Source organism: Suncus etruscus, chromosome 12 (genome assembly GCF_024139225.1).
Source record: "Suncus etruscus isolate mSunEtr1 chromosome 12, mSunEtr1.pri.cur, whole genome shotgun sequence".
Classification (NCBI taxonomy): domain Eukaryota; kingdom Metazoa; phylum Chordata; class Mammalia; order Eulipotyphla; family Soricidae; genus Suncus; species Suncus etruscus.
Window position 1 is genome coordinate 23246243 of NC_064859.1, and position 15782 is coordinate 23262024.

Consider the following 15782-nt stretch of genomic DNA (forward strand, 5'->3'; position numbering starts at 1 on the left):
GAAGGATTTTCTGAGGGAGGTGATATGGGTGCCCAGATCTGAGAGGAGATGGTGGGGACCAGCTCCCCTGAGTGGAGCAGAGATGGCCTCCCTGAGTCTAGGGCCTGTGTGCGAGAACACAGGCAGGGGAGGGGGCTGCCAGCCCCACAGGAAGCCCCAGCTTGTTGTTGGGTAACTTCTCCTCCTGTTTTCTGGGAACAAGCTATTTGGAGAAGAGGGGGAGGGAGACCTTAAAGGCTTCCAGATGGGGGGCCCTTCTGCCCAGGCCTGTTGTTGTGCCGCCATAAAGTCTGTGCCGTGCTTTCTAAGAAACCCAGTGAGTACTAGCAGGAGTGGCCCTGGGGACCTACTCGGCTCTTTCCTGCCTGTGATCCCTTCTTTCCCTGAGCCAGAGGGGGCTCGTCCTTGTCCCCTCTTCTGCTGTCACTGTTTCTTCCTGAAGAGCTCCAAGACAGAGCTTGCTCGGACTGCTGGTGGACTTCCTCCCCAGATGCCCTCTGTATGCTAACCATGGTAGCTCCTGTAGGAACCTGTCTGAACCCCCGAGCCCTGAAAATGGGAGATTCTTTGCTCTCTAGACAGGAAACAATGGGCCTATAGGGGATTCAAGAGAGAAAACAGAATCAGGGAGCGAAGGCAGACAGGACAGGTGATTAGAGTGAGCTGAGAACTAGCTCCAGCCGGGCCAGCTTGAGATAGCCTCTTCCTCATCCTCCCATGGGGTTATTTCTCCTTCCTACTTCTTTCCCCTCTGACCATCCAGACTCTAATTCTCACTCCTGTCCTGACTCCTCACTGTCGCTGCTTTAATAGGGCTCCTAGAAGCACCTCCATTTCGGGGTCACTGGCCTTCCCAGGGCTGCTCTCTTAGGACTCCTCAATACCTTGATGATTGGACTATTGGGGTGCAGGTGGGGCAGAGAGAAAGCTGACCTCCATCAGAACCCTTCTCAACATGTTATTGGTGTCTAACAGAAGCTCCATCACAGATGGTCCATCATGAGAAGAGCCAGAGAAGTCCTGGTTTAGATTCTCCCCTCTGCCTTCAACCTGCCTTGTGGGTCCTCTCTGATCCCTCCACCGCCCCTCTCTCCCCAATAAGTCTCCTGGTGAACCTATGGTGGTTAGCCCTTTCCAGAGAGACCAACAGTTGTTCCCGATATGTCCTCAGGCTCACAGGCCTTCCTTCCCTCCTCACAGCTCTCCCCTTTGATTGTGTCTGGCCTTTCAGCTCTGACCCAGCCCAAAGCCTGTTCATCCAGCCAGATACTCCACCAACTTCCAGCCTAATTCTCCCCAATCCTGCTCACCACCCTATACTTGTCTTCCATCATGCAGAGAAGTCCTGGATTATCTTTCGCCTCAATTTCCCCCCTTTACCAAAAAGAGTTGGCGCAACAAAAATTTCCAATCCAAAGTTCCATGACAGAGTTCTGAGGAATGCAGGCAATGGAAGAGACCACTATATGCAGATGGATATGCAAATGAGCATCTCCAGGATTTATGGGTGGCCTTAATTCCGAAGGGAAGGGGTGGAGGGGGCATTTCAATGAGCTTGGCTGGGCCCACTAAATCCTGGCCGATGTCAGCGCCGTAAAGCACGGTGATGAAGGGCAGGCGGCCTACAGGAGGGAACCTGTGATTTACAGCCGCCAGAGCTGCCTTGGGCGGCTGTGCAGGCAAGCACCCAGAGACAGGGATGAGAAGGATTTATGCTTCCTGCTCCCCACCCCAGCGCAGGCAGCCAGGAAAGCTGTGGAAGGTGACTTTCACCTTTAGATGCAGAGCAGACTGGCTTCTACCCAGGGAAGGGCTTCTTCCAGTCAGCATCCCGATGAGCTCTTTTGGTGGTCTGCCTGCCCTGATGTTGCCCCTCAGCCCAGCTTTTGACCCCCTCACAGTCACCCTCATCTGGGGACCCTGGCAAAGTGAAGGAGATCCTCACATGCTCTCCACTCAATAGATCTCTCTCCATCCAGTCTCTCTCTGAGGATGGAAAGACAAACACAGATAGGGTGGGTCAGTTCTCCCTTTTAAAATATAGTTATTTGTGGCAGGTAAGAGTCTCCAAAGCGTGGGGCTGAAGAGATAGCATGGAGGCAGGGTGTTTGCCTTGCATGCCGAAGGACGGTGATTCAAATTCTGGCATCTCATGGTTCCCCGAGCCTGCAGGGAGTGGTTTCTGAGTGTAGAGTCAGGAGTAACTCCTGAGTGCTTCCAGGTGTGACCCAAAAACCAAGAAAGAGTCTCCAAAGCGTGGGGCTGGAGAGATAGCATGGAGGTAGGGTATTTGCCTTGCATACAGAAGGGCGGTGGTTCGAATCCCAGCATGCCATATGGTCCCCTGAGCCTGCCGAGAGCGATTTCTGAATGTAGAACCAAGAGTAAACCCTGAGCGCTGCCGGGTGTGAACCTCCCACTCTCCCAAAAAAAGAATCTCCAAAGCTGTACTCTGAGGGGCCCAAGGCCCATTTCTAGTCATACTAGAGCTGCATTTAGAGATGTGGTGTTGGGATTTGAATCCAAGTCCTTGCACTTGTACTTCCTAAATTCTGAGCAACCTCACTGTCACCAAGTTGGTTGGTTTTGTAAGGCTCGTTAGTCCAGATGCTACTCCAACACAGAGAAATGAAGAGACAGTCACTCAGGCAAAAGCTCAAGTGAGTTCTTTATTCTGGCCAGCTAGGGTCCAGTGCCTGTCCAGAACCGAACAGAGGCAAAGGACCACGTGGCTTTCTTTATTCATCCTCATATACCATAAGAAGGGGAAAGGGGGTAGGGATGATTTCCTTTTAAGGGCATAGCATCCGCTAAGACATTCTGAGGCAGTACAAGTTCCTTATAAGGGCATAACATCCGCTAAGACATTCTGAGGCAGTGGAAAAGTCATACCAGGAAGTTCCCTACAATGAGCCATTACGGGAATTTTTACCTTGCCATAGGCAGAGTTTTCACACATCCGCCTTTTAGAAGGGTCAAGCTCTTTTCCTGGAACTGTGTTCCAGCCCTTACAGTTTCTTTCTTTAGAGACCACTCCCCACCATCTTCAGGATTTACTCCTGGCTCTGTGCTCAGTGATTACTCCTGGTAGGACTCTGAGAACAATTTGTATCAGGGGATCAAACCTTAGTCCCTGAACTATCTTTCTGGTCTTCTGAGATCTTTTTTTTAATGTCCAAACTACTAGGACACTGTCATTTTAGCGAGCTGGAAAGTACTTGTTCTCCTGTCCTTCCACCTCTACTCCACCCTCTGTCTAGCAGGTGCGTAGGGCTTTGAAACTAGCTACAACTCTAAACAAAGATGTTCCCCCAACTCCCCCCCAACACAACCTCTTCCTTTGATATGTAGTAGCCCACTGGATAGTTACTTTTGTGTCTTACTGACCTTCCCCCTCCTGATGTGGCGGATTGATTTGAATAAATAAAGGAGTTCTGGCTTTTGGCTAGAATAGAGAGAGCACAAAGCATAGAGGCCATGCAGTGTAAAGCAGACTGACTTTGATGACTCTTTCCTGACTGCTAGGTGTATTATTTCTCTGCAGCTAACCTGCTTCATCAGAACCATCTGCCTAAGGGGTTAGAAACACGGTGTTTGGGGTGGTCTCACAACTCATGGATTTTTATTGTACAGGTGAATATTTGCTCTCCCTCTTCCCACCCCTGGGTATGAGGCCCTGATCATATACCATTTGCTCCAGAATTCCCAAGGTCCTAGCAAACTATGGAAGATGCCATAGAGCTACTTCAGTGACTTACTGGGAACTCTGAGAAATGGCTCATGGGAAACTCAACAGAGTTGTACTGGGTACTGAGGCTGAGACCTCAAGGGCAGAAATTCTCCACCAAGCCTTTTGGGGTACTCGGACCCCAGCATGGAGAACTTGTGTCCTCCCCTCTCCTTCCACAGCCTCTCTATAAATAAAGTTTACATGTCCTAGTCTCCTCACTGAAGGAGCCAAGAGCCAGCCCAGGTAAATAAAGGCTCCTTTTGAGGATATAAACACATAAATCAAAAGACCTTGCTCAGCTGACAGCTTCCTCCACCAAACTGCATGCTTTGAGCTACAGCGGTCTCCCTGGTGTTGGTTTTATGCCAATCTGTCCTAGGTTCTGGGACTTGCTGCTGGGAGAGTGCATGGGCTAGCTGCCTTCTGGGGAGATGCTTCGCCAAGCAAAAAAATTCTGACAGAAACCCTGCATCATTTCAGATGGGGCAAGGGTCCCCAGATTGTGTCTCTAACTCTTATACATCTTTATTCTCTGTACAATAAATGCTGACCATACTCCTGGGGATCCCAGATATTATGTGCCCCTCTCAGGCTCCCCACAAAACTAAGTTACTTCCTATAAATGCTTTTGCCTCCAGTATATCTCTGTGATACTGAACTTAATCTAAGGGCCAGTGCAGACTTTTAAGCGGGATTTTCTACAACTCTAATTAAACCCTAAACTTCACAGGTTGAGTCCATGGAGACTGGTGTCCAAGGTATCAGGATCCCAGAGAATAAGAGGTGAAGAGTAGGGGTGAGAACACCTGAGAGAGTAGGCCACAGGGAAAAAAGAGAACATACAGTAGGCAGATAATTCTGAATGAGGCCAGGCCCTCTACTAACACCCCAACATCCCAACTTCTGTGTCTATACTGATTACAAACAACAACACCTGAGAGTCTTGTGTTCAGCCCATCCTAGACTCTGATGCAGAAAACTGGCCACAGGTCACTGTCAGACCCTTAACCCAGGTCTTTAGATTCTGTTCTATCAGCCCAGGATAGACTAATAGGGGCGCTCCCAAGGGCTCCTAAAAGTGACCCCTGACCCCACACTGTTGCTTTCTTCTCCTTTTATTTCTATACACCTCTGAGCACAGGAAAGTTGAGCCCATAAGCCTTCTCCTCCAGATTGCGCCCATTTTCCCATCCCAACCCCAGACCAACTCCACAAGATTGTTCCCTCTTTGTCAGAAGCCCCTATGGAAGGCCAGCCTTCCTACTGCCCAGAGAGTAAAGAAATGCTGCTCAGAATAGTGCCATGAATTTCCAGTGACATTAGCCCAAGAAGAGTTGAGTGACAGTATGGGAGATCTTAGAGTGAGGGGGATCTAGATTGCCCCCTCATAGCCCACAATAAATCATCAGTTTGGAATACATCTAGGACACCTACGCCTACACACACAAACTTGAAGTTTAAAAATACATTCTGAACCCCTTTTATATTGTTGCTTTGTTTTGGAAACACACCTGGTAATGCTTAGGGCTTGCTCCTGGCTCTTCACTTTGAGAACTACTCCTGGTGATGATCCACGGGCCATATGGGGTGTCAGAAATCAAACCAGGTAAGCACCCAACCCTCTGAACTATCTCTTCAGTTCAAACTCTTATTCTTATGACCACTGTATTGAATAAACTGAGTAGCCTGGGTTCAAGTACAGGCTCCCAAGGCTGTTACCAGGCAAGCTACCTTCCCACATCCCAGCTTACCCTGAAGCTTCCATTTATCTATCCTGGGTCCCCTTGCTGCTCAGTCCCAGCTCTCAGGATTACCTACCCTTATTGATTGAAGCAATGACTGTCCTTATCACATAGCTCCTCGCACCTATCACCCAATTCAAGCCTTCACTGCTGCAACTCAGGGCTCCTGAAGTGCCTCCCCTAAGGTCTGTGCCCACAATGCTCCCAACTTCTCTCTCTCCTCCTTTGTTTGCCAGGATAACTACTCAGGAGAACCACCAGCAATGCAATGCATGCCTAGAAGTGTCAGGGGCCACAAGAAAGACAGAAGTCTGTCTGCTGATGAAGAAACAAATAACAAAGAATAATTGTTGTGCTGCACTACAGGACTACAGAAATCTGAAGGAAATTCCAAAAGGAACTCTTTGTATCACAGAGTCATTTCTAAAGAAGGAGGTACCCATTATTGGGTATTACAAGAGGAGCTGAATACCACCATGCTCTTTGGAGCAGGTCAACTTACGGCCATATTTCAAGTCAAGTATGTTTGCTCATTATGCTGATCAAGGACCAGAAAGGCTGCCTCAATCTCATTTAGATAAGGGAATGCCCTGGATGAAGACTGGATGAAGACTGAACTCTCCAGGATGAGCCAGGGAAGCCACATCCAGATGCTTCAATGATATCACCAGAGATGGGTTTTCTCTCTTTGCTTTATCCTTGGATCTACAAGATGGCCCTCCAGCACCTCTCAGTGCTCCACTTCAGGCAGCAAGATCAGAACTCCTAATACCGGAAGAGACCTTCTACCAATAGTACACTCATCTTCATGCCCCCTATCTGGGCTAAGCTTCACTTTTTCAGTAATAAAATAAATGATTCCTTGATGCTTATGGCTCTGATTAGGTCAGATATTATCTCTGAATCAATCACTGAGACCAGGAGAATATGATCCTCTGATTAGCACAAGCCACTTCATAGCTCCTACCTGACCTTAGAAGTAGAGATCTGGCACTAAAAAAAGTCACCAGAATACCAAGGAGGGTTGTTTTTTAGTTGGAGATGTCTGGCCTGTGCACAAAAGTGGGTAAGAGGGTCACCTCAGATTTGCTTCTAACCATAAACTGGGCACCCTAAAGAGGAAAACTCGGGGATAAAATAGACAGTTCCCCAATTTCTCACAAGCAATACTCTTCTTATTCTCAATTTATTTGAGCCTGCAAGATCACCAGACCTCCAACTCCACAATTCATGCTTTTCATGTCAATGTGACTATGTGGCTACCATGTTTCCTGGTGTCATCTGTGTCATGACTGATGCATGACAGAAATGGCTTTGCTTTACCTTTTTTATACTTGACTCCATTCCTCAGAATGAACTCTCAGAACCCAGATAGGTGTATCCCACTCCTAATGAAACCAAGAGTTCAAAGCCTCCAGGAGTGCAACTAGAGGCAGGAACAGGTGAGACCCAGGACTGGATGTATCTGTGGAAGAAACCTCTTTGCAAATAACTATAAAAAAAGTTCATAACACCACATTACTGGAATCACCTTGATCAGCATCATATTTGGAGGGAGAAAAATGAATGGTACGAAGACCAGACAGTCGTATGTCCATTTGGTGGAAATAAAAAATGATCAGTCTTGAACACAAAATCCAAAGTCAACGACAAAAGAAATGATACCCAATCTACATAAATCTGAACATGAGGGGAACAGCTGCACTAGCATTACGGGTGTAGAGGAGGGGGAAGAGGAGTGTATGCTGGGAACAAGAGTGGAGGGAGGACAACACTGGTGGTGGGAATGCTCCTCATTTATTACTACTATGTGCCTTAAATATTACTGTGAAAGATTTGTAATTCACTTTGCCCACAATAAAAAAAACTCATAACACATTTGACTACCACTCCACAGCTTGTGGGGCTGAAGGGAGTCTCCACTGCACCCAGAACTATTAGGAAGAAATATTAGAAATAGTATTAATATTAGAAATATTAGCCTGAAATACTAAGAAGTGGGAAGAAGGAACAAGTAAAACAAGGAAGAAGTTAAGCAACCATCATGTGCTATGTGTGTACTATTAAGCCATCTGGGCATGTTTCTTTGTTTAAAACCATTGATGGCTAGAAGCTTCAAAATAAATCTTGAAATTGGCCCAATTTTTGTTTGCTTTAGGCCACATCCTGCAATGTCCAGTAGTTGCTCCTGACTGCACTCAGGAATTACTCCTGGTGGTGATCAGGGAACCATATGATGCTGGGGATGAAACCTGGGTAAGCTGCAAGTCAAGCACCCTGCCCACTGTAATTATCTCTCTAGCCCCAAGGGAATGGCCCCATAAGGAAACCAAGGTTTATAGTAGCTAAGCAATTTTCCCAGAGCCATACATCTAGTTCATGACACCTTTCAAACTTAAACCAGGATAGTCTAATTTCAGAATCAATCAGTATGAATGAAGAGGAGACTATGAAAACACATCCTCCCAGAATCCCAAGGTTCTCTTGCTACCCTCCTGAAACTCCAACTCCCCACCCTTTCTGAATGTGTCCTGGGGTAGTTCTCCACAAATTATGTGCTTTCTATTTCCATCCTTCTTTCTGAATCTATTTCTAATCCCCGGTGATGGTAACCCCTGTTGTATGTGTCATCTCCAGGAATGGAGCATGGCTTAATGATGTGAGGCTCCCTGGAATTCTCTCCCTTTGCTGCAGCCTGAGCTCAGAGCAGCACCAACATAAAGTTTGCATAGAGCAAGAATCAGAGAGAAATTAGTCTTCATTGCTTCCATCCCTTGAGATCCAATGTAGTTACTGCATTACAGCTCTTTCTCTCCCACAGAACCTCTTTCCCATAGAGAGAGGAAACAGGGAAGACCTTCTAGATATGTCCACCCAGGGCTCAGCAGGGAGAAAGGAGAACAAGTGGAATTTCCTCAGTTTTCAAGAAGTAAGGCAGACAGGTTTGGAAAGGAGAGTCTTAGTGGAGATAAGAGTTCCAAACACTCCCAAACTGAGGATCATCAGATCGACCTATGGTCAGAAGGACTGGTGAGGGAAGTCTCTGTTACAGAGGTGCAGAGTAGGGATAGAACTTGACACAGTCCAGATCATGAACAAAAGGAACCTAAACTTGACTAGAGAGTTGTTCAGTACCCAGGTCAAATTCAGAAGAACCTGTCAACGGGCTATAGCTGTAGATGGACTTCTTTCCAGGGAGGCTTAAGGTCCTGGTAGCACAGATAGTCAGAGGCAGATTCCCCCCTCCTGACAGAACTATTGTATAGTATGAGCTGGGGTCCTGGGTGGGAAGGAGACCAGAAGCACCAACAGCTACAGATAATGAAAACAGTCACTCTTTGCTAAGCCCTCCCCTCATTCAGCACAGAGTGTTGTATACCCTTTGTGAACAGCACCTAATGGGTTAAATTTTGAATCATTGTCTAGATGGTACGACTTTGAATCATTGTCTTCAAGAGAAGGTGATACAAAGCTGCCTTAGGGAGACGTAATCTAAAATTGCATTTGGCCTGAGAAAAATTTTGGCCACAGAGCAGAGACACACAGAAGAGGAGCAGGGGAAGATCTCAAGATTCTGCATCACAGAGTGGCAGCTGCATGATTGGTGTACTTGTTAAGAACCTGCTAGACCCAAGGAACCCCATTACATCTTCCCTTTTCCCTTCTGTCAGGACTGGTCCTTCCTCATTCTTCACCTGATCATCTTCCTAGAACACCCTCAACCCCCCAAACCTGCATGAAAGATTTCATCAACTTTCCTGTGCAAGGTGCTGAGTCCTTTCCAGAAGGCCCCAGAAGGGCTGAACTATTTTCTGGACCTCTTCTGGCCTCTTCCCTCCCCCCTTTGACGAAGAGCAGCAATTTAGAAGCTGCCTTTGGAAATGAGCTCAGAGAAAACAGTTCTGTTGTTGGGAGCCAACCGCCAGAAATTCTTTCCAGCTTTGCCAAAGGATAGAACCTGGGCAAAGGGTTTCATCTCCTAAGCTTCATTCTCCATCCATGAACTGAGGGTGATATTTATGCCCACACCTCAAAAGCATCCAAGTGAGGGTATTTCAAGGTGAAAGAAGTCACAGGCCTTGGTACAGGTATGACCCTATCAAATGGCTTCTGATATCATTGTGCTGTGGTGAGCAAGCCAGAAAGTGCAGAGTTCCTGCAAACCAGTCAATGAATTCAGTGGGTTCCAAAAGTCAGGGAGAAGAGTGATGAGGTCATGCTCTGAGCAAGCAAGACATAAAAGACTGATTAATAGTTAGCACCCAAGCACTGAGCACCCTAAGGCCAGAGCTAAACTTGAGACTCTAGGCCCATGACTTCTGGCTGCTGCTCTGTGCTGAAACATCTAAACACGTTTGTTGTTCTGTGTCCAAAATAATTCAGAAACCAGCCCTGGGAAAGGCTGTGCTAAGCTTTGTCCCCCATCCATCTTTGTCATCACTCTTTTGTTTCTACTCTTGCATTGTTTTTTGACCTCTAAACTGTTGGTTCCTATTTGAGAAGTAGTTGTCTGATGTCCCTGAACAGGCATAGTGAAGGAGGTCAGAGCTCATTCCAGGGTCCAGACAGAGATCTGAGAAGACACAATAGAGGGGTTTACAGCTACTGGAAGAGGACAGATCTTCCTGGAAGACAGCTGCCTGGAGGGAAATTTTATCCTGAAGCTCTCCAACATGTGTCAGTCATTTAACTTGGGCTGAATTTAAAATATGAATAATTAATACATGGACTTTCAGGTCAAGCCAAGTCTTTTACCTCCATTTTAATGGAATGTCAAGTAGGTTTCATCACTTAGAATTAGAGAGAATAAAGAAATGGAGATTTTTAAAAGAAAATCATGAAGAAAGAAGCCAGTGCAGTAGCAGGAGCTAAGATGCAGCTAAGGACAAAAGAGAGAACCATCACTGCACATAGGATGGTGGTGCCAAGACTGAGGAATGTGAGGAGTCCTAACAACACAGTCTAGGTCCCAAGGACTCTCTTCTTCCCACTGTGCACGTTCAAAAAAACACACTATTTATCCAAGGTCAGAGCAGAAATAAATCCAAAAGATAAAGGGAAGACTAGCTATGTAGAAGTATGAAATCCAGAACACATCTATTCATAGGAATAAGTCAAATCTCTCCTGTCAGAGCCTCTCTGAGCTGGGAGCTTCATGGGAAGGGCAATGGGAAAAACCCTTCCCTCATAAAATATGAACTCTCAAACCAGATTAGCCACTGAAAGGCTAGAAAGGAACCGTGTGATTTCTAAACATAAGGGTGGATGGGTCAGGATTCTGCAGAAATCAGAAAAGGAAATGCCCAGCCAAAACATGGTACATAGAAGCAATTTCAAATACCAGAAACCAAAACTGGTAATGGCTTAAATATTTATCAAAAGGCAAAGTTTCACAATGGCCTTTCCACGTTGATTTGTATGCTATTTATAGAATATGTAAAAATTAGGTGATTGAGCTGAAAGATGCAAAATGCGCACATGCATGTAAAATTCTCTTCAAAGGGCAAACCATTAAAGCATTAAGTTATGAAAATAAAAAATAAAATAAGGGAGGCCAGAATAAGTGTATAGTGAGTAAGGCATTTGCCTTATACACAGCTGATCCAGATTCAATCCCCAACATCACATATCAGGTTCCCTGATCCTACCAGGAATTATTCCTGAATGTAGAGCCAAAAGTAATCCCTGAGCTCTGGTAGGTGTGTCCCGAAGACAACAACAATAACAATAAATTTAAAAAACTTAAGTAACCAGAGCAATAGTATAGTAGTAGGTAGAGCATTTGCTTTGCATGCAGCTGATTTAGGTTTGATTTTTTTGCCCCTCATATTGTCTCTTGAGTACCCCCAGAAGTGAACATTGGGTGCAGAGCTAGGAGTAAGCTCTGATGACCACTGAGTATGACCAAAACATTTCCCAAAATAAAATAATTAATTATAAAAAATAAACTAGTTCCTAGTTTTAAAAACTGTTCAGGTCCATTGAGCTTTTTGTTTTGTTTTGTTTTTGGGTTACACCTGGCTGCGCTCAGGGGTTACTCCTGGCTCTATGCTCAGAAGTCGCTTCTGGCAGGCTCAGGGGACCATATGGGATGCCGGGATTTGAACCACCAACCTTCTGCATGCAAGGCAAACACTTTACCTTCATGCTATCTCTCAGGCCCCTGTCCATTGAGTTTTAAGAGAATTCCTGGATACAACTCCCAACATAGACTGAAAGTATATAATTGATGGTATTACCAAAGGGTGATTAGCAAATTTTAGCAAGAATAAGCCACTCTTTCAGAAATTAATAAATCTCATAGTTTAAAATAAATAAGATTAAAAGCTACTTAAATAAAGTCAAATTATATAATTAAATATTTGTTACAATAGAACTGTGTAGAACTTTATAGTCAATCAATTAAACATTCACATTTATGGGGCCAGAGTGATAGCATAGCAGTAGGGTGTTTGCCTTGCATGCGACCACCCAGGACCTACCTGGGTTCTATCCCTAGCATCCATCCTACATAGTCCCCAAAGCCAGGAGCCATTTCTGAGCACATAGCCAGGAGTAACACCTGAGCATCACCGGGTGTAGCCCAAAAAACAAAACAAAAAATGCACATTTATATCATTTATGATATTTGATGTGAAATTTACATCAAAAGATGTTTCATCAAATTCCAAAGACTCAGTATGAAACCGAACACACATTCTGCTTGCTACATAATAAAACTCAAGTAAAGCTATAAAAAGACGGTACCTTGAAAGTCAGTATGTTTAGAAATAAAGAAAAACAACCAAAATGGCAAATAACTTTCAGGCTAAGGAGACAATCATAATAAAATGATGAACGGTTTAGAACTGAACAATATTGGGAGCATGTATTGAAATCTGTAAAGCATTTTACCTAGAGAAAAATAAGTACATATAAATAGATTTATTAGAAACCAAGAAAAACTTTTAAGAAAATGACTGGAGATTTGTTTCAAGAATTTGAAAACAGAATAACAAAACAAAGCAAAATTTAAAAAAATAAAATACAAAAATAATAAAAATAAACAACAAAAGTAGAACGAATTTTGGTTTCCCCAAATAGCAGATGTTAATGAAATATGCCAACTTCTAACAAAACTGGCAGAAAAGCCTATAACATGTTATAGTAGCATTAATAGCTATCATTTCCATGGTCCTACATTTTTTTAAAACCCTATTCTTCAAAACTTTGTCATAAACCATCTTTCCAGAGACAAAAATTATTTTCTGATCTGCTGGCTTCACCAAACCTGATAATAATAAAAATCTAAAAATTTTAATATTAATATAATTTACAAATACAGAGCCAGAAATGTAAATAAAATGCTATCAAATTGAACCCAACTAAAAGAAAATGTAGATATAGTGTCTTTCTCCCCACTTCCCTTGGAAATGCATCTGACACTCTGAGACTCTGCTGGAGGGTGTGGTTTTGAAGCATTGAAAGTATAAAGTTCTATAGTCAACAGTACTATAAATCACAGTAGCTAGACACAAAATGAAAACAATGTAGTGATTTTTCTTCTAAAGCTAGCATTTGAGTTTTTTGTTGTTTGGTTGGTTGGTTTTTGTTTTATTTTCTAGGTCCAATTTTTTTTTTTGAATTTTTATTATAGCACCATGATTTACCAAGTTGTTCAAAATACAGTCCTTCCAGACATTAAATGTTCAAACACCGATCCCACTACAAAATGTGGCCTTCCTGTCACTAGAGTCCCAATTTCCTGACCTCCTTGCAGGCACAAACAAATTTACTACATGTGTCATAGCAGTATGACACAAAGGCAAATGGCATTATTAAAGCTGAGAACAAGATCACTTTGAAATGACTGTTCTATCTCTCCAGGCCATGAGTAAAGTCATTGTCTAAGAATTAACTGCCCCCATGGTTGGTGCCTACTTGAGCCTTTTGTGTTACTGTTGAAGTTTACTAAGCTTGGGAGATTTCTATGTAACTTTCCCATCAGACTTCCTGTGATACTACTGGGCTGACACTACTATAAAATATATTGAGGTATCATGCAGCCACGTGCAGCTGCTTAATCCAGAATTTTAAAACCTACATTTGAAAACAACTTCATCACTATTCCAGAAGAAGATAAAAAGAAAAGATGAGTTAAGGAAGATTCAAGAGATGAGCTACCTTTAATCTGAGGAACAGAAGGTTCCATACTTTTCCATGGAATCTTCCATGGAGAATCAAGCTTTATATTGGAAGAAGAACCAGATTTAAGCATCTCTTGATAATATTGGGATGACAGGGATAAAACTTTAAGTCCTTGGGACCTGAGTGAAAGCACAGTGGATAGGATAGGGCATCTACCTGGCACTTGACTGATCAGGGTTCGTTCTCTGGCATCTCATATGGTCCCCAAGTCTTCCAGGAGTAATTTTTGAGCTCAGAGCCAGGATTAACCCCTGAGCACCTCTAGTTGAGGCCAAAAAATACAAAAAAAAATTTTTAATCCTTTATAAATGTGAAAATTTACATTTTAGGATGACTAGGAATGCATTAGAATCATAGTTTTCCTCTACAAACCTAACTACAAAAAATATGATTTTTAAAAAATGTCAATAAAGTTTATGTAGGAAAAGTCTGTATTCAAGACAAAAATTATTAATTTGTAAGGTCAGTTAAAATACATTTTTCAAGCATTTAAGTTTTCAAATGTATACCATTTACACAAACATCAAGAAATATGTACTTAAAGTAATGCTCCAAATGAATAGTCAGTAAATAGGAAAATTAGTAAAACTTGGGGTTAATTTACAAAAAAGTCAAAATCAACATGATTGAAAAACATAAAATATTCTAAAGTATTTACTGAAAAGGATAAGAATAAATAATAAATAATAAGAAATAAATTTAGAATAATAATCTAAAATGTCAGCATGCTAAGAAAAATGGGAAGGGATAACAGGAAGAAAATTTGTAATAACATAAAATAACCTGACCATGGAAGATAAATACTTCTTATATTCCTTTTTGGCCTGAAAAAATATATATAGTTGTATGATGTATGTACATATGTGTCTGCGTGTGAGATGAAAGGATTCATTTGACTAAACAAAAAATATAAAATATGACCACCTAATTTCTAAATATAAAGATATTTGCAGAACAAATTTAAGCAATTAAGAACAAAAACATTGGGGCCAAAGAGAAAGCATGGAGGTAAGGCATTTGCCTTTTGTGCAGAAGGTCATTGCTTCAAATCCCAGCATCCCATATGATTCCCCCCGTGCCTGCCAGGAGCAATTTCTGAGTGTGGAGCCAGGAGTAACCCCTGAAAACTGCCGGGTGTGACCCCCCCCAAAAAATATATAAAGATGCATGCAAAAAAGATAGTTATTATTAGATGAATGCTTAAATATCATGACTCTAGAGCCTCTTGACTACGATAATACTAGGAACCCTTACTCAGAATCTTTCTTCTCATTCACTTTATTTCTCCAACATGATATAAACCACACAATCTCTGTTTTCTGACCTACATGGGAAATGGCCATAGATCAGGCAGCAAATATCAAAGCTGTCTAAGTTCCCAATATTAAGATTCTGACTGGCTCAACCAGTATCAGATGCTTGTATCTGCAGTAAACATGCTGACTAGAAGAGTCTTAGAGACATCTCTGTAAAGTTGAACACCTTCTGAGTTTAATGTGGGAAAACAATCTAACAGATGTCCCTTTCTCAAGGTAAACCAAAAAAGGGAAATGGCAATTATATCAGGCATTTTAAATTTCACTGCAGAAAGTCTCTTTGGAAGAAAAAGCTATCTTACATTGTTAAACAGTACAAACTAAAGAGAATAAACACCATAAATTTTTATGTACAGAACATATGATACACAAGGCCAAAGAGTTATAAATTAAGGAGAAATTGAATAAAGCTAGTCACAATAGAGGGCTTAAGATATCTGACTATTTCTAATAAATCAAATAAAAATTTAATAAAAACAGACTAATTAAGAATTGGCATTAAAAATTTGACTTAATAGATCTATATCAAAAAATTTTCATAAAAAAGAATGTATTCTTTTTTCAAATAATCTAATGAATAGTTGCAATTTGTAATATCTTGGGGCACAAGGAAAATTTTATTAAAATCTCAAAGGCAGAAATAGCAAAATATACAAAGTCAAACCCACAATGAAACAAACTATAAGTTAATAACAAAAGGAAAAACAAAGAAAGAAATAAAAGGAAGCCACTCCAGAGAGGGAAAACTTGTCTAAATACCCCTAGAGTAAAAATGGAAATCATAACAATAATTAATTTTTGTTTAAG